At 36.9% G+C, this 16564-nt stretch overlaps 1 protein-coding gene across 1 annotated transcript in view; it reads right to left on the bottom strand.

Annotated features, from left to right (window-relative positions):
- Positions 1 to 16564, bottom strand: part of LOC105395544 (bifunctional 3'-phosphoadenosine 5'-phosphosulfate synthase) — a 60403-nt gene that overhangs the window by 43336 nt on the left and 503 nt on the right. The gene's annotated exons all lie outside the window — the stretch shown is intronic.

Below are 16564 nucleotides of genomic sequence, written 5' to 3'. Positions count from 1 at the left end.
GTACGTACTGTATAGTGCAAAGCATGGAGAACTACCTATGATATTTTTGTAACACCATTTTGTATACCCATGTTTACAATAAATAAATTTTTATCTTTTATCTTTTATCTTTAACAGGGTATTGACTTGAACATACCGTAGCAAATCTTTCTTGCGTTTTGTTCTGCCTTCAAAACTGTTTTCACTATGAATTTCTATATTAAAGGGGTGCTGATGATTTTGTTTTAGGTAGTTATACGTTTTCAGTATGAATATTGGTTTCAGCAGGGTATTGACTTGAACATACTGTAGCAAATCTTTCTTGCGTTTTGTAAGGCCTTAAAAACTATTTTCATTATGAATTTCGATATCATGTCGGTATTGATGCTTTTGTTTTTGTTTTCAAAACAGTTTTTTAAGTATAATAATCGGTCAGCTGGCTTTACTTATAATATACCAAATTTCTTGCGTTTTCCATTGTATTCAAATTTGAGTGAAGAATACTTATGGCTTTATGCTTATGATTTTCTTATTATGAAATGTTGCTATTATAATTACTTTAGTGGTATTCATTTCGCCTTAAAAATACCAGTAGGAAAATTCAGGTAGGTATACTTTACAATGACGTAGCGGATCTTTCTGGTGTTCGAGTCAAAGACGCATCCAAATATTCGGACCATATCCCAACACTGCATCCCGTACTCGTACTCAAAAAAATTGGTTCCTGTTACGGATTGTCTCACACAAATACGGTAGAGAAACTAATCTATATGAAAAAAAATTGGTTTCGTAAACTTTACCTAGTATCGAGCCGACATCGTTTTGTGTACAAATATTGGGTTTTTTAATACCTCATAAGTCTGAGTCACCCCCATTCGCGCGTTTTTCTAGCATCTCGATTATTAGTTTACTCTGTCCTGAAGAGAAACTTTTTCATAGAAAAGAAATACACAGGCTTTTTTATTTTTATTCATTAATTTCTTACGTGGGTTTGCTGTTCAAGGCTATTTTTACACAACTATGTTTTACTTCAATTTAATCCATAATTGGAGCTATAAACGCCCAAACATACACTTTGTCTTTTTTTTATTCATTCAAGATATTTCTTAGTCACAATCGGCTCTCAGGTTATATAGTTGTGTTGACGAGGGTTTGAGTAATGTTGCCTCGCTTCGCTCGGCTCTCCAGAGTTTGAAGTATGGTGGTTCGCATTGTTTTGCCTCGCTTCGCTCGGCTCCTCTTTTACGGTAAGGTTATACTTAAATTGGATTGCCTCGCTGCGCTCGGCTCTTCAGTGGTTGTGGTATGATGTTTTGAAATGTTTTGCCTCGCTGCGCTCGGCTCACCAAGGTTGAGGTATGATGGTTTGGATTGTTTTGCCTCGCTGCGCTCGGCTCTCCCGTCAAACTGGCAGTTGGTTTGGATTTTCCTCACTTCGTTCGGCTTTGCAGTTACATAGGCACTTGCTGTTTAATGCGCTTAAGCCTCGCTTCGCTCGGCTCATCGGGTTTCCGGATGTTGATTTCAGTAGTTTTGCCTCGCTCCGCTCGGCTCTCTAGGTTTTGAATTGATGGTTTAGGTTGTTTTGCCTCGCTTCGCTCGGCTTTCCACTTCTTAAACGGGACTTTTCCCGTAGTTTTTCTTCTTTATTGATAATAATAATTATGATACGTAATGCCACGCTTCGCTCGGATTTCTTTTCTTTATGGCGGGGTTACTTGTCGATCGGATGCCTCGCTGCGCTCGGCTGGTTTTATTTTGGTATGCTTGTAGGAGGACTATGGCCTCGCTGCGCTCAGCACTTAATCTGTGGTAAAGTTGATTTACATTTTGTATGTTTTTAGGGAAAATATTTTTCCCCTAAAAGTGGGGAGTTTTTATTTTAAATAATAATTGTTTGTATTTATCTTCATAAATACGCCATATACCATAAATCTGTCTGACCACTTCAAAGAGGCGAAATTGCTAATTTTGGTAATTTTTTATACGTTTTTAGGGAAATTTTGATTTTTTCCCTACAAGTGGGGAGTTTTTATTTTAAATGATTATTGTTTGTATTTATCTACACAAATGTGCCATATATTAAAAATCTGTCTGACCACTTCAAAGGGGTGAAATTGCTAATGTTGGTAATTTTTTCTACGTTTTTAGGGAAATTTTGATTTTTTCCCTACAAGTGGGGAGTTTTTATTTAAAATAATTATTGTTTGTATTTATCTACACAAATGCGCCATATACCATAAATCTGTCTGACCACTTCAACGGGGTGAAATTGCTAATGTTGGTAATTTTTTATACGTTTTTAGGAAAATTTTGTTTTTTTTCCCTTGAAGTGGGGAGTTTTTATTATTAATTAAAAATCTATGCATTTAACTACACAAACACGCTATACATTCGAATCCCCTCAGACCATCTCAAAGGGATAAAATTGCATATTTATGTAAAATTTCCCATGTTTTTAGGGAAGTTTTGTTTTTTTCCCTAAAAATGGGGGGTTTTTATTTCATAGAAAAATTAAGCGTACCTAAACACACAAACGCGCTCTACAAGTCAAAACTGTCAGACCACTCAATACAGGTCAAATAGCCTTAAAACATGTAAAATTTCTCTTTTACAAAATGGCTGCCACTTCATCCGCCATTTTGATTTTTGCAGTTTTCGGAATTTTCCCATGAATTTCACCATATATCCAACCATGTACAAAGAAAAACATCACCCCACCTCCCTCCCTTCTGGGAGATCAATTCACCTCAACTTGAATCGACGTCGAACTTTTTCAAAAATATAATCTCCCGTATTTCTCAGGGTTGCCAGCCGAAAGTAATAAAAATAGTCAAATGTCATTAGTATGAGCCTTTCTGACTAAACTGCATCATTTTTTAAAATCCAAAACGGTTATTTCTATTTTTTATGTTTTTGGGGAAAATCTCAAATTTTTCCCTAAAAATGGGGAAATTTTATTTAACTGGTATAGTCTACCCAACAAACTACACAAATGCGCCATACAAGACAAATCTCCCCAACCACTCTAAACATGTGAAAAAACCAATCAAAAATCGTGAAAAAAAGTCACTTTTACAAAATGGCCGCCAAAGCAGTCCGCCATTTTGTTTTTTCAACTTTTCGGAATTTTCCCATAAACTGCACCATACAACAGACCGTGTCCAAAAAAAATCATCACCCCACCTGCCTCCCTTCTGGGAGATCAATTCACCTCAAGTTGGGTCGACGTAAAAAAATCCGAAAAAATATAATCTCGCCTATCACGCAGGGTTGCCAGCCGAAAGTAATAAAAATGGTCAAATGTCATTAGTACAGGTCTTTCCGACAAAACTGCATCAAATTTTAAAATCAAAAGTGGCCATTTCTACTTTTCATGTTTTTGGGGAAAATCTCGAAATTTACCCTAAAAATGGGGAATTTTTTTTCACATGGCAACTCTACTCGTCAAACTACACAACAGCTCCATACAAGTCAGACCTGTCAAATGCCTCGAACACACTAAAAAAATGCTTTGAAAATCCCCGAAAAAACACGTTTTTATAAAAAAATCTCCCCTCCCCCCGCAATTAAAAAAAAATCATTTTTTGGAATTTTCCCTTATATTTCATCATGTGCCTCATCGTTTACGAAAAACAGCATCCCCCCACCTCCCCCCCTTCCGGGAGATCAATTCACCTCAAGTCGGGTCTGACACGCCCTAAACTTTGCTTCACTGCAACTCGGCCGCCATTTTGTTTTTTTTATTTTTTTATATTTTTTTTATAATCTGTCAGACATTCTAAATACACCCTCAAAATATAAAAAAATGTATGGTCACCAAAAAAGAGGAGCAAAAAAAATTTTTTTTTTTTACAACTTTTTTTAAAAAGTCGGATTTTTTCTCTACTCACCCGAGCACCCTGTACATTTCCCTAAAACATTTTTATATCAAAAAATGGCTCCTTCTGGGAGAACAATCATGTCAGTCAGTGAGTGAGTGGTAATCCAGCTATATATATTATAACTAGAGGTCGCGTTGTGGCGCGGGCTGCAAGCAGCCGCGCGGTGCTTTGATGCTTTTGGTTCGGTTTCAGCAGGGTAATGACTTGAACATATCGTAGCAAATCTTTTATGCGTTTTGTTACGCCTTAAAAACTGTGTTCACTATAAATTTATATATTAAAGGGATACTGATTATTTTATTTCAGGTGGGATTAGTTTTCAGTATTAATTTCGGTTTCAGCAGGGTATTGACTTGAACAAACCGTAGCAAGTTTTTGTCATGTTTTGTTTTGGATTATTTTAAAAAAAAGTGTCTTCAGTATGAATTTCGTTATAAAAGGGGTACTGATGATTTTATTTCAAGGGGTGATATAGTTTTCAATATGAATTTCGGTTTCAGCAGGGTATTGACTTGACCATACCGTAGCAAATCTTTCTTGCATTTTGTTATGATATAAACACTGTTTCCACTATGAATTTCTTTATTAAAGGGGTACCTGATAATTTTGTTTCAGGTGGGATAAAGTTTATTAACTTGACCATAACGTATCGAACATTTCATGGGGTTTCGTTTTCCAATGAAATCTAATTTCAGTATGACTATGGGTATAATGTAGATATGGAAGCATTTAACGGAGGTGAAAAATAATTTCAGTATTAAATATGGTAACAGATGACTTTGCCATAATACAACGGATATTTCTGGCATTTGGCTTTACATAAAAAAAAACTTGACAGGAAATATTTGCTTTAAAACTATTTTCATTATGAATTTAGATATCACGTCGGTATTGGGTATTGATGCTTTTGCTTTTGTTTTAAAAAATACCAGTAGGAAAATTCAGGTAGGTATACTTAACAATGACGTAACGGATCTTTCTGGTGTTCAAGTTAAAGACGGATGCAAAATTTGGACCATTTCCCAACACTCCATCCCGTACCCGTACTCAAAAAAATTGGTTCCTGTTACGGATTGTCTCACACAAACACAGTAGAGAAACTGATCTATATGAACATTTTTTGGTTTCGTAAACTTTACCTAGTATCGAGCCGACATCGTTTTGTGTACAAATATTGGGTTCTTTAACACCTCATATATCTGAGTCACCTCCATTCGCGCGTTTTTCTAGCGTCTCGATTATTAGTTTACTCTGTCCCGAAGAAAAACTTTTTCATAGAAACGCAATGCACAGGTTTTTTTTATTCATAAATTTCTTACTTGAGTTTGCTGTTTAAGACTATTTTTACAGAACTACGTTTTACTTCAATTTAATCCATAATTGGAACTTTATCATTTGTCTTTCTTTTTCATTAATTCAAGGTATTTCTTTGCCACAATCGGCTCTCAGGTTATATTATAGTTGTGTTGACGAGGGTTTGAGTATTGTTGTCTCGCTTCGCTCGGCGCTCCAGGGTTTGCGGTATGGTGGTTTTCATTGTTTTGCCTCGCTTCGCTCGGCTCCTTTTTTACAGTAAGGTAATACATAAGTTGTATTGCCTCGCTGCGCTCGGCTCTTCAGTGGTTGTGGTATAATGTTTTGAAATGTTTTGCCTCGCTGCGCTCGGCTTTTCAAGGTTTGTTGTATGATTTCTTGGATTGTTTTGCCTCGCTGCGCTCGGCTCTCCAAGGTGTGTGGTATGATGGTTTGGATTGTTTTGCCTCGCTGCGCTCGGCTCTCCAGTTAAACAGGCAGTTGATGATTAAAGTAGTCTATCCTCGCTTCGCTCGGCTCCTTTCCAGGTCATGGAATTATGGTTTCGGTTGTTTTGCCTCGCTGCGCTCGGCTCCTCTCCAGGTCTCGGAATGGTAGTCTCGGTTGTTTTGCCTCGCTTCGCTCGGCTCTGCAGTTACATAGGCACTTGCTGTTTATTGTACTTTAGCCTCGCTTCGCTCGGCTCTTCGGGTTTTCGGATGTTGGTTTCAGTAGTTTTGCCTCGCTCCGCTCGGCTCTCTAGGTTTTGGATTGATGGTTTAGGTTGTTTTGCCTCGCTTCGCTCGGCTTACCACTTCTTAAACGGGACTTTTCCCGTAGTTTTTCTTTATTGATATTGATAATTATGATACGTAATGCCTCGCTTCGCTCGGATTTCTTTCTTATATGGGAGGGTTACTTGTCGGATGCCTCGCTGCGCTCGGCTAGTTTTATTTTGGTATAGCTTGTAGAAGGACTATGGCCTCGCTGCGCTCGGCACTTACACTGTGGTAAAGTTGATTTACATTTTGTATATTTTTAGGGAAAATATTTGCTCCTCTAAAAGTTAGGAGTTTTTATTTAAAAAAATAATTCTTTGTATTTATCTACACAAATGCGCCATATACCATAAATCTGTCTGACCACTTCAACGGGGTGAAATTGCTAATGTTGGTATTTTTTTGTACGTTTTTAGGGAAATTTTGATTTTTTCCCTACAAGTGGGGAGTTTTTATTTTAAATAATTATTGTTTGTATTTATCTACACAAATGCGCCATATACCATAAATCTGTCTGACCACTTCAACGGGGTGAAATTGGTAATGTTGGCAATTTTTTATACGTTTTTAGGTAAATTTTGATTTTTTTCCCAATAAGTGGGGAGTTTTTATTTTAAATTAAAATTGTATACATTTAACTGCACAAACACGCTATACATTCAAAACCCCTCAGACCATCTCAAAGTGATAGAATTGCATATTTATGTAAATTTTCCCATGTTTTTAGGGAAATTTTGTTTTTTTTCCTATAAGTGAGGAGTTTTTATTCTCTCTCTCTCTCTCTCTCTCTCTCTCTCAGCCTTCCGTAGTCCACTGTTGGACATAGGCCTCTCCTAACGATCGCCACCCCAAACGGTCACCCGCCATCTGCATCCAGCGGCTTCCCGCTACCTTCCGCAGATCATCAGACCAACGGGTTGGGGGGCGACCGACACGCCGTTTGCCGACACGGGGTCTCCACTCCAGAACCTTTCTACTCCATCGGTCGTCGGCTCTGCGGGCTACGTGGCCAGCCCATTGCCACTTCAGCGTGCTAATCCTTTTGGCTATGTCGGTAACTTTAGTTCTCCTGCGGATTTCTTCATTACGAATCCTATCTCGCAGGGACACGCCTAACATAGCCCTTTCCATAGCACGCTGAGCAACTCTGAGCTTGTGGATAAGCCCTTTGGTGAAGCACCACGTCTCGGCTCCGTAAGTCATCACTGGCAACACGCACTGATTGAAAACTTTTGTTTTCAGACACTGAGGTATGTTTTCAGTGAAGATGTGTCGTAATTTCCCGAACGCTGCCCATCCGAGTTGGATTCTACGAGCTACCTCTTTATCGAAGTTGGATTTTCCTAATCGGATCACTTGTCCTAGGTAGGGATACTGATCAACAACTTCGATGGTGACACCTCCTACAGTTACGGGCGATGATGAAACATGTTCGTTCGACATGACCTTTGTCTTGTCCATGTTCATCTTCAGCCCAACTTGTTTAGAGGCATCATTGAGGTCTGTGAGCATTTCGCCTAACTCCTCCAGCGTTTCCGCCATAATAACTATGTCATCAGCAAATCGTAGATGAGAGATATATTCGCCATTGACGTTAATGCCCAGTCTTTTCCACTCTACAAGCTTAAAAACATCTTCCAGTGCACAGGTGAACAGTTTCGGAGAAATAACATCTCCCTGTCTCACGCCCCTTTGCAACTGGATCGGTTTTGTGCTATGTTCGTGTAATCGAACTGACATTGTGGCAGCATTGTACATACATCTCAACACCTCGATATAGCGATAGTCTATATGGCACCGCTGAAGGGATTGAAGCATCGCCCAGAGCTCAATAGGCTCAAGTGAGGAGTTTTTATTATAAATTAAAAATCTATGCATTTAACTACACAAACGCGCCATACATTTGAATCCCCTCAGACCATCACAAAACGATAAAATTGCATATTTATGTAAAATTTCCCATGTTTTTAGGGAAATTTGGTTTTTTTCCCTAAAAATGGGGAGTTTTTATTTCATAAGCAAACTAAATGCATCCACTTACACAAACGCGCTCTACAAGTCAAAACTGTCAGACCCCTCAATACAGGTGAAATTGCCTTAAAACATGTAAAATTTCTCTTTTACAAAATGGCTGCCACTTCATCCGCCATTTTGATTTTTGCAGTTTTCGGAATTTTCCCATGAATTTCACCATATATCCAACCATGTACAAAGAAAAACATCACCCCACCTCCCCCCCTTCTGGGAGATCAATTCACCTCAACTTGAATCGACGTCGAACTTTTTCAAAAATATAATCTCCCGTATTGCTCAGGGTTGCCAGCCGAAAGTGATAAAAATTGTCAAATGTCATTAGTATGAGCCTTTCTGACTAAACTGCATCATTTTTTAAAATCCAAAACGGTTATTTCTAATTTTTTATGTTTTTGGGGAAAATCTAAAAAAATTCCCTAAAAATGGGGAATTTTTATTTAGTTTGTATAGTCTACACATCAAACTACACAAATGCGCTATACAAGACAAATCTCCCCAACCACTCTAAAAATGTGAAAAAACCAATCAAAAATCGTGAAAAAAAGTCACTTTTACAAAATGGCCGCCAAAGCAGTCCGCCATTTTGTTTTTTCAACTTTTCGGAATTTTCCCATAAACTGCACCATATATCAGACCGTGTACAAAAAAAATCATCACCCCACCTGCCTCCCTTCTGGGAGATCAATTCACCTCAAGTTGGGTCGACGTAAAAAAATCCGAAAAAATATAATCTCGCCTATCGCGCAGGGTTGCCAGTCGAAAGTAATAAAAATGGTCAAATGTCATTAGTACGGGTCTTTCCGACAAAACTGCATCAAATTTTAAAATCAAAAGTGGCCATTTCTACTTTTCATGTTTTTGGGGAAAATCTCCTAATTTACCCTAAAAATGGGGAAAATTCTTTCACATGGCAACTCTACTCGTCAAACTACACAACCGCTCGATACAAGTCAAACCTGTCAAATGCCTCGAACACAATAAAAAAATGCTTTGAAAATCTCCGAAAAAACACGTTTTTATAAAAAAATCTCCCCTCCCCCCGCAATAAAAAAAAAAACATTTTTTGGAATTTTCCCATAAATTTCAGCATGTGCCCCACCGTTTACAAGAAACACCATCCCCCCACCTCCCCCCCTTCCGGGAGATCAATTCACCTCAAGTCGGGTCTGACACGCCCTAAACTTTGCTTCACTGCAACTCGGCCGCCATTTTGTTTTTTTATTTTTTTATATTTTTTTTATAATCTGTCAGACATTCCGAAAACACCCTCGAAATATGAAAAAATGTATGGTCACCAAAATGGAGGAACAAAAAAAATTTTTTTTTTTTACAACATTTTTTAAAAAGTCGGATTTTTTCTCTACTCACCCGAGCACCCTGTACATTTCCCTTAAACATTGTTATATCAAAAAATGACTCCTTCTGGGAGAACAATCATGTCAGTCAGTCAGTGGTAATCCAGCTTTTTTATATAGTATAACTAGAGGTCGCGTTGTGGCGCGGGCTGCAAGCAGCCGCGCGGGGCTATGATGCGTTTGGTTCGGTTTCAGCAGGGTATTGACTTGAACATATCTTTACAAATCTTTCTTGCGTTTTGTTACGCCTTAAAAACTGTTTTCACTATGAATGTCTTTATTAAAGGGGTACTGATGATTTTTATTTCAGGTGAAAATTAGTTTTCAGTATGAATTTCGGTTTCAGCAGGGTATTGACTTGAACAAAACGTAGCAAGTCTTTGTTGTGTTTTGTTTTGGATTTAAAACTGTTTTCAGTATGAATTTCGTTATAAAAGGGGTACTGATGATTTTGCTTGAGGGAGGGATACAGTTTTCAATATGAATTTCGGTTTCAGCAGGGTATTGACTTGACCATACCGTAGAAAATACTTCTTGCGTTTTGTTATGCCTTAAAATCTGTGTTCACTATGAATTTTTTTATCACAGGGGTACTGATGATTTTGAAAGAAGAAACAAAGAAAGAAAGATCTTTCTTTCTTTTTTTCTTCTTTCTGATGATTTTGTTTTAGGTGGGATACGGTTTTCAGTAAGAATTTTGGTGAGATACGGTTATTCACTTGACTATAACGTATCGAATATTTTATGGGGTTTAGTTGTCCCTTGAAATCCAATTTCAGTATGAAATTTGGTAACAGATGGGTATTGACTTTGCCATTTATAATACACTCACAACTTACAAATTCAAGAAATATCCGTTGTACACTCCCGGGCCATGAAAAGGTTCCACTGAGAAAAGCTAAACGGAAAAATCTAGCAGTGCCGTCTTCTGCAATATTCACGTAAATTTAACAGAGCGTCAGGATATTACCAACTAAATACGGTAATATTTGGTTCCAATTTTAAATTAAATCTTTGTAAAAATTGGGGTCGTATGGGGTCGGCATTTTGTGAGTGGAACTTATTCATTGCCCGGATTGTACAACAGATATTTCTTGAATTTGGCTTTACATAAAAAAAAATACTCCACAGGAATGTTAATATTTGCCGTGAAAACTATTTTCATTATGAATTACGGATTGTCTCACACAAATACGGTAGAGAAACTGATCTATATGGTAATTTTTTGGTTTCGTAAACTTTACCTAGTAGCGAGCCGACATCGTTTTGTGTACAAATATTGGGTTCTTTAACACCTCATAAATCTGAGCCACCTCCATTCGCGCGTTTTTCTAGCGTCTCGATTATTAGTTTACTCTGTCCTGAAAAGAAACTTTTTCATTGAAACGAAATTTACAGGCTTTTTTTATTCATTAATTTATTATGTGGGTTTGCTGTTTAAGACAAAGTAAGAAGGATAAAGTGCGTTTTTTAACATTATAGAACTATGCTTTACTTAAATATAATTCATAATTGGTTGCACACGTATGGAACTATAAACGCGGCCAAACTTACACTTTGTCTTTCTTTTTTATTCATTCAAGTTATTTCGTAGCCACAATCGGCTCTCAGGTTATATATATAGTTGTGTTGACGAGGGTTTGAGAAGTGTTGCCTCGCTTCGCTCGGCTCTCCAGGGTTTGCAGTATGGTGGTTCGCATTGATTTGCCTCGCTTCGCTCGGCTACTCTTTTACGGTTAGGCTATACTTAAGCTGTATTGCCTCGCTTCGCTCGGCTCTTCAGTGGTTGTGGTAAGATGTTTTGAAATGTTTTTCCTCGCTGAGCTCGCCTCTCCAATGTTTGTGGTATGATGGTTTGGATTGTTTTGCCTCGCTGCGCTCGGCTCTCCAGTTAAACAGGCAGTTGGTGATTAAAGTAGTATAGCCTCGCTTCGCTCGGCTCCTCTCCAGTCTCGGAATGATATTTTCGGTTGTTTTGCCTCGCTTCGCTCGGCTCTTCGGGTTTTCGGATGTTGATTTCAGTAGATTTGCCTCGCTCCGCTCGGCTCTCCACTTCTTAAACGGTACTTTCCCGTAGTTTTTCTTTATTGATTTTAATAATTATGATACGCAATGCCTCGCTTCGCTCGGATTTCTTTTCATTATGGCTGGGTTATTTGTCGGATGCCTCGCTGCGCTCGGCTGGTTTTATTTTGGCATAGCTTGTAGAAGGACTATGGCCTCGCTGCGCTCGGCACTTAAACTGTGGTAAAGTTGACTTACATTTTGTATGTTTTTAGGGAAAATATTTTTTTTTACCTAAAAGTGGGGAGTTTTTATTTTACATAATAATTGTTTGTATTTATCTACACAAATGCGCCATATACCATAAATCTGTCTGACCACTTCAAAGGGGTGAAATTGCTAATGTTGGTAATTTTTTCTACGTTTTTAGGGAAATTTTAATTTTTTCCCTACAAGTGGGGAGTTTTTATTTTAAATAATTATTGTTTGTATTTATCTACACAAATGCGCCATATACCATAAATCTGTCCGACCACTTCAACGGGTCGAAATTGCTAATGTTGGTAATTTTTCCTACGTTTTTAGGGAAAATTTGTTTTTTTCCCCTTTAAGTGTGGAGTTTTTATTTTAAATTAAAATTGTATGCATTTAACTTCACAAACACGCTATACATTCGAAACCCCTCAGACCATCTCAAAGTGATAAAATTGCATATTTATGTAAATTTTGCCATGTTTTTAGGGAAATTTTGTTATTTTTTCTATGAGTGGGCAGTTTTTATTATTAATTAAAAATCTATGCATTTAACTACACCAACGCGCCATACATTCGAATCTCCTCAGACCATCACAAAACGACAAAATTGCATATTTATATAAATTTTCCCATGTTTTTAGAGAAATTTTGTTTTTTTTTCCTATAAGTGGGGAGTTTTTTATTATTAAATAAAAATCTATGCATTTAACTACACAAACGCGCCGTACATTCAAATCCTTTCAGACCATCACAAAACGATAAAATTGCATATTTATGTGAAATTTCCCATGTTTTTAGGGAAATTTTGTTTTTTTCCCTAAAAATGGGGAGTTTTTATTTCATAAGAAAACTAAATGCATCCACCTACACAAACGCGCTCTACAAGTCAAAACTGTCAGACCACTCAATACAGGTGAAATAGCCTTAAAACATGTAAAATTTCTCTTTTACAAAATGGCTGCCACTTCATCCGCCATTTTGATTTTTGCAGTTTTCGGAATTTTCCCATGAATTTCACTATATATCCAACCATGTACAAAGAAAAACATCACCCCACCTCCTCCCCTTCTGGGAGATCAATTCACCTCAACTTGAATCGACGTCGAACTTTTTCAAAAATATAATCTCCCGTATTTCTCAGGGTTGCCAGCCGAAAGTAATAAAAATAGTCAAATGTCATTAGTGTGAGCTTTTCTGACTAAACTGCATCATTTTTTTAAATCCAAAACGGTTATTTCTATATTTCATGTTTTTGGGGAAAATCTCAAAATTTTCCCTTAAATGGGGAAATTTTATTTCACTGGTATAATCTACCCTACAAACTACACAAATGCGCTGTACAAGACAAATCTCCCCAACCACTCTAAACATGTGAAAAAACCAATCAAAAATCGTGAAAAAAAGTCACTTTTAAAAAATGGCCGCCAAAGCAGTCCGCCATTTTGTTTTTTCAATTTTTCGGAATTTTCCCATAAACTGCACCATACATCAGACCGTGTACAAAAAAAATCATCACCCCACCTGCCTCCCTTCTGGGAGATCAATTCACCTCAATTTGGGTCGACGTAAAAAAATCCGAAAAAATATAATCTCGCCTATCGCCCAGGGTTGCCAGTCGAAAGTAATAAAAATGGTCAAATGTCATTAGTACGGATCTTTCCGACAAAACTGCATCAAATTTTAAAATAAAAAGTGGCCATTTCTACTTTTCATGTTTTTGGGGAAAATCTCGAAATTTACCCTAAAAATGGGGGAAATTCTTTCACATGGCAACTCTACTCGTCAAACTGCACAACCGCTCAATACAAGTTGAACCTGTCAAATAGCCCCAACACAATAAAAAAATGCTTTGAAAATCCCCGAAAAAACACGTTTTTATAAAAAAATCTCCCCTCCCCCCGCAATTAAAAAAAAATCATTTTTTGGAATTTTCCCATAAATTTCATCATGTGCCCCACCATTTACAAAAAACACCATCCCCCCACCTCCCCCCCTTCCGGGAGATCAATTCACCTCAAGTCGGGTCTGACACGCCCTAAACTTTGCTTCACTGCAACTCGGCCGCCATTTTGTTTTTTTATTTTTTTATAATTTTTTTATAATCTGTCAGACATTCTAAACACACCCTCGAAATATAAAAAAATGTATGGTCACCAAAAAAGAGGAGCAAAAAAAATTTTTTTTTTTTACAACTTTTTTTAAAATGTCGGATTTTTTCTCTACTCACCCGAGCACCCTGTACATATCCCTAAAACATTTTTATATCAAAAAATGGCTCCTTCTGGGAGAACAATCATGTCAATGAATCAGTCAGTGGTAATCCAGCTTTATATATTATAATTTCACGTAAGTATATTGTTTAGTTTGTAGGTATTTATAGTTAATTAATTAATTCTTTAGTACACTTGACCCTATCTGAACATAAATATTCTTCCACCTAAAGGTTGTCTTGAAAAAATCGCTTTCAGTGATAAGACCGCCTTTTTTGTACCTATGTGCTTATATTTAAGCTTTGTATAATCTATTCTTGTGTACAAATAAAGAATATTCTATCTATCTATACTAATATTTGATTTGATGATTTGATTTGAATAAGCTCTAAAGCTTCTGGACCTAATTCTAATTATCTTTTTCCACTAAGTACTATTTTTTACCCATAAACTTATATGGAAAACCTTAAAAAGTAATATGTATAATTTTTTAATATGTATGTATATATACTTACTTAGTAGGGCATGCCATACCGGTAATATTTTCAATACCGGTATTGAGTTCCGGTATTAGAACTCAATATCGGGATCCCGGTATTAATGCCGGTATTAGACTTCCTTGTTATAAATGGCATATATTTTGTTTAAAGGTCGTATAGGGCAAAATACAACAAGAAAATGCAATAAAAATCTGTACTATGTAATTTTTTTTACGAGAATTGAGTATTAGAGTTAAAATTTTAGAACGCATGGACAACAAGTAGGTTTCCAAAGACCAAAAACCGCATGTAATGGTTGAAAACAAGTGAATTTTCATAGTATATAGGAGCACAAGGCTAACTATATCTTAATCGCTTGATTTATAGGCTAAAAAATGACCAATTCCGGTATTACTTCAATACCGGTATGGAGATGCTGGAGGTGTTGGAGCATCTCCATACCAGTATTGAAGTAATACTGGTATTGAAGTAATATATGCTGTACTCAACTTATGCCTACCCTGTAAGGGGCACTGTATTATGGCATTGATTGCATCTGTACATATTCAATGGCAAGCTGTGGCTGCCTTCACGACTCAATCACCACAACCACAAGGTGAGTGATCAATGTCTATAGTAAATCATAACTAGGTTAGGTATGTAAGTACCTATCCACATCCATTTACATTATGAAGATGTCTTCTTATTCTTCGCCCTAGCCTTTTCCTTATTTAGGGTCGGCTTTGGGCGTCATGTCACGCCATTTTACCCTATCCTCTGTCATATCCTCATTCACTCCACACTCTTTCATATTTACATTATGTAGATGTAAGAACTAAAATAAATAAGGTTCACTAGCATCACCCACAAAAATAATTATTAAAATTTAACTAACCAGCTCTGCTAAGTTTCACTTTGCCTTAGAAGTAATTTCAGTGGAATTTCTTATATTTTTTTTGCTCTTGTCTGAATGAGTGGTGATGGCAGCACAGTCTGTCAGGTAAGCAAGTGCTTCTCTGACAACCGACATTGGACCAGCATGTTGGGAAATGGTAAAATCTTACATTGGGAGTTTACACCTTGGGTATGTGCAGAAAGGCTCCATTCGAGAGAGGTAGGAGCCATTAAAATATGGGACCCTCACAGAGAATAAAATAGAATAGTTTGGTGTGGTCAAGCGCGAAACCCCGAAATACTTGTATGAAAAACTGCAATGGTCGTTCAATTCATACAAGTATAAGGTCCGCTTGTCCGTGCCACGACATCGATCGGCCGCCTTTCGAGGCAGTTTCAGATATGCGGCGTCCAAGTGCTGGAATGACCTACCCCCTCCTTTGAAAAGGCTACATGGTAGGTACATCAACACCTTTAAGTCCCAACTTAAAGGTTATTTGCTGACTGCGCAAAAATCTCTAACATGAATTTCAGCACTGGACTATAATGTAATTTAATTTATCGTACTTTTTGGCTTCTGTATTTATTATTATCTATATATTAATATTTACCTATACACTATACATTAATATTTATACACTGCTGCTTGTTTCTGTTTTTATTTTAATTTATTTACTTATGTTGTATTTTTATGTCTCGATGTCGTTTCCGTGAGTCACGTAAAGGGTCCCTGCTGAAAATCAGCGCTGCAGGTGCATTTATGTACTTGTAGCATATGCTGAGCTCGGGGCCTTTTTGGCGCTGCGCTGATGCACCACCAACACAGACTGGCCAGGTATTCCTTATTTGTTTCTTGTGTATTTTTTGTATGTATGTTAACTATTTTTTTTTGTTTTTTTTTTGTTTTGTGTACTATCCTGTGTTTGTGTTATTAGCGTATATGTAAATTGTTTTTCTGTGTAAGTGGTGTATTCGTGTAGCTCTAAATAAATGTCTTTTCTTTCTTTCTTTCTTTAAATAGGTGTCCTCTGATTTCTATATTATTTTTCCCAGTAATGAGTAGATTATGGTGCAGAGTAACCATAGATTAAACACTAGGCTTTTTATATAAATCATTTTATACTTATTTTTATGTGAATAACTCATAATACAAAAATGAATAGATACCCTACTTAATTAAAATACAACAATTTATATGCCCTATTTAAAGAAAACTACAAAGATATAGCAAAAAAGGGTAGTATAGTGATCGCTTTTGCAATTTACTTAGGTTTAGTGTTGCTTTGTGTTATTGTAAATTATTAAAATTCTAATATTATGTTATAATCTGCTGTCTTTAAATAAGTAGGGTAAAGTTCAATGAACTCTATGTATTATTAAAATGAACTCATTCAGAAA

Source organism: Plutella xylostella, chromosome 22 (genome assembly GCF_932276165.1).
Source record: "Plutella xylostella chromosome 22, ilPluXylo3.1, whole genome shotgun sequence".
Taxonomy (NCBI): Eukaryota; Metazoa; Arthropoda; class Insecta; order Lepidoptera; family Plutellidae; genus Plutella; species Plutella xylostella.
The sequence above is the reverse complement of the archived record's forward strand: the minus strand, read 5'-3'. Positions and strand labels throughout refer to the sequence as shown.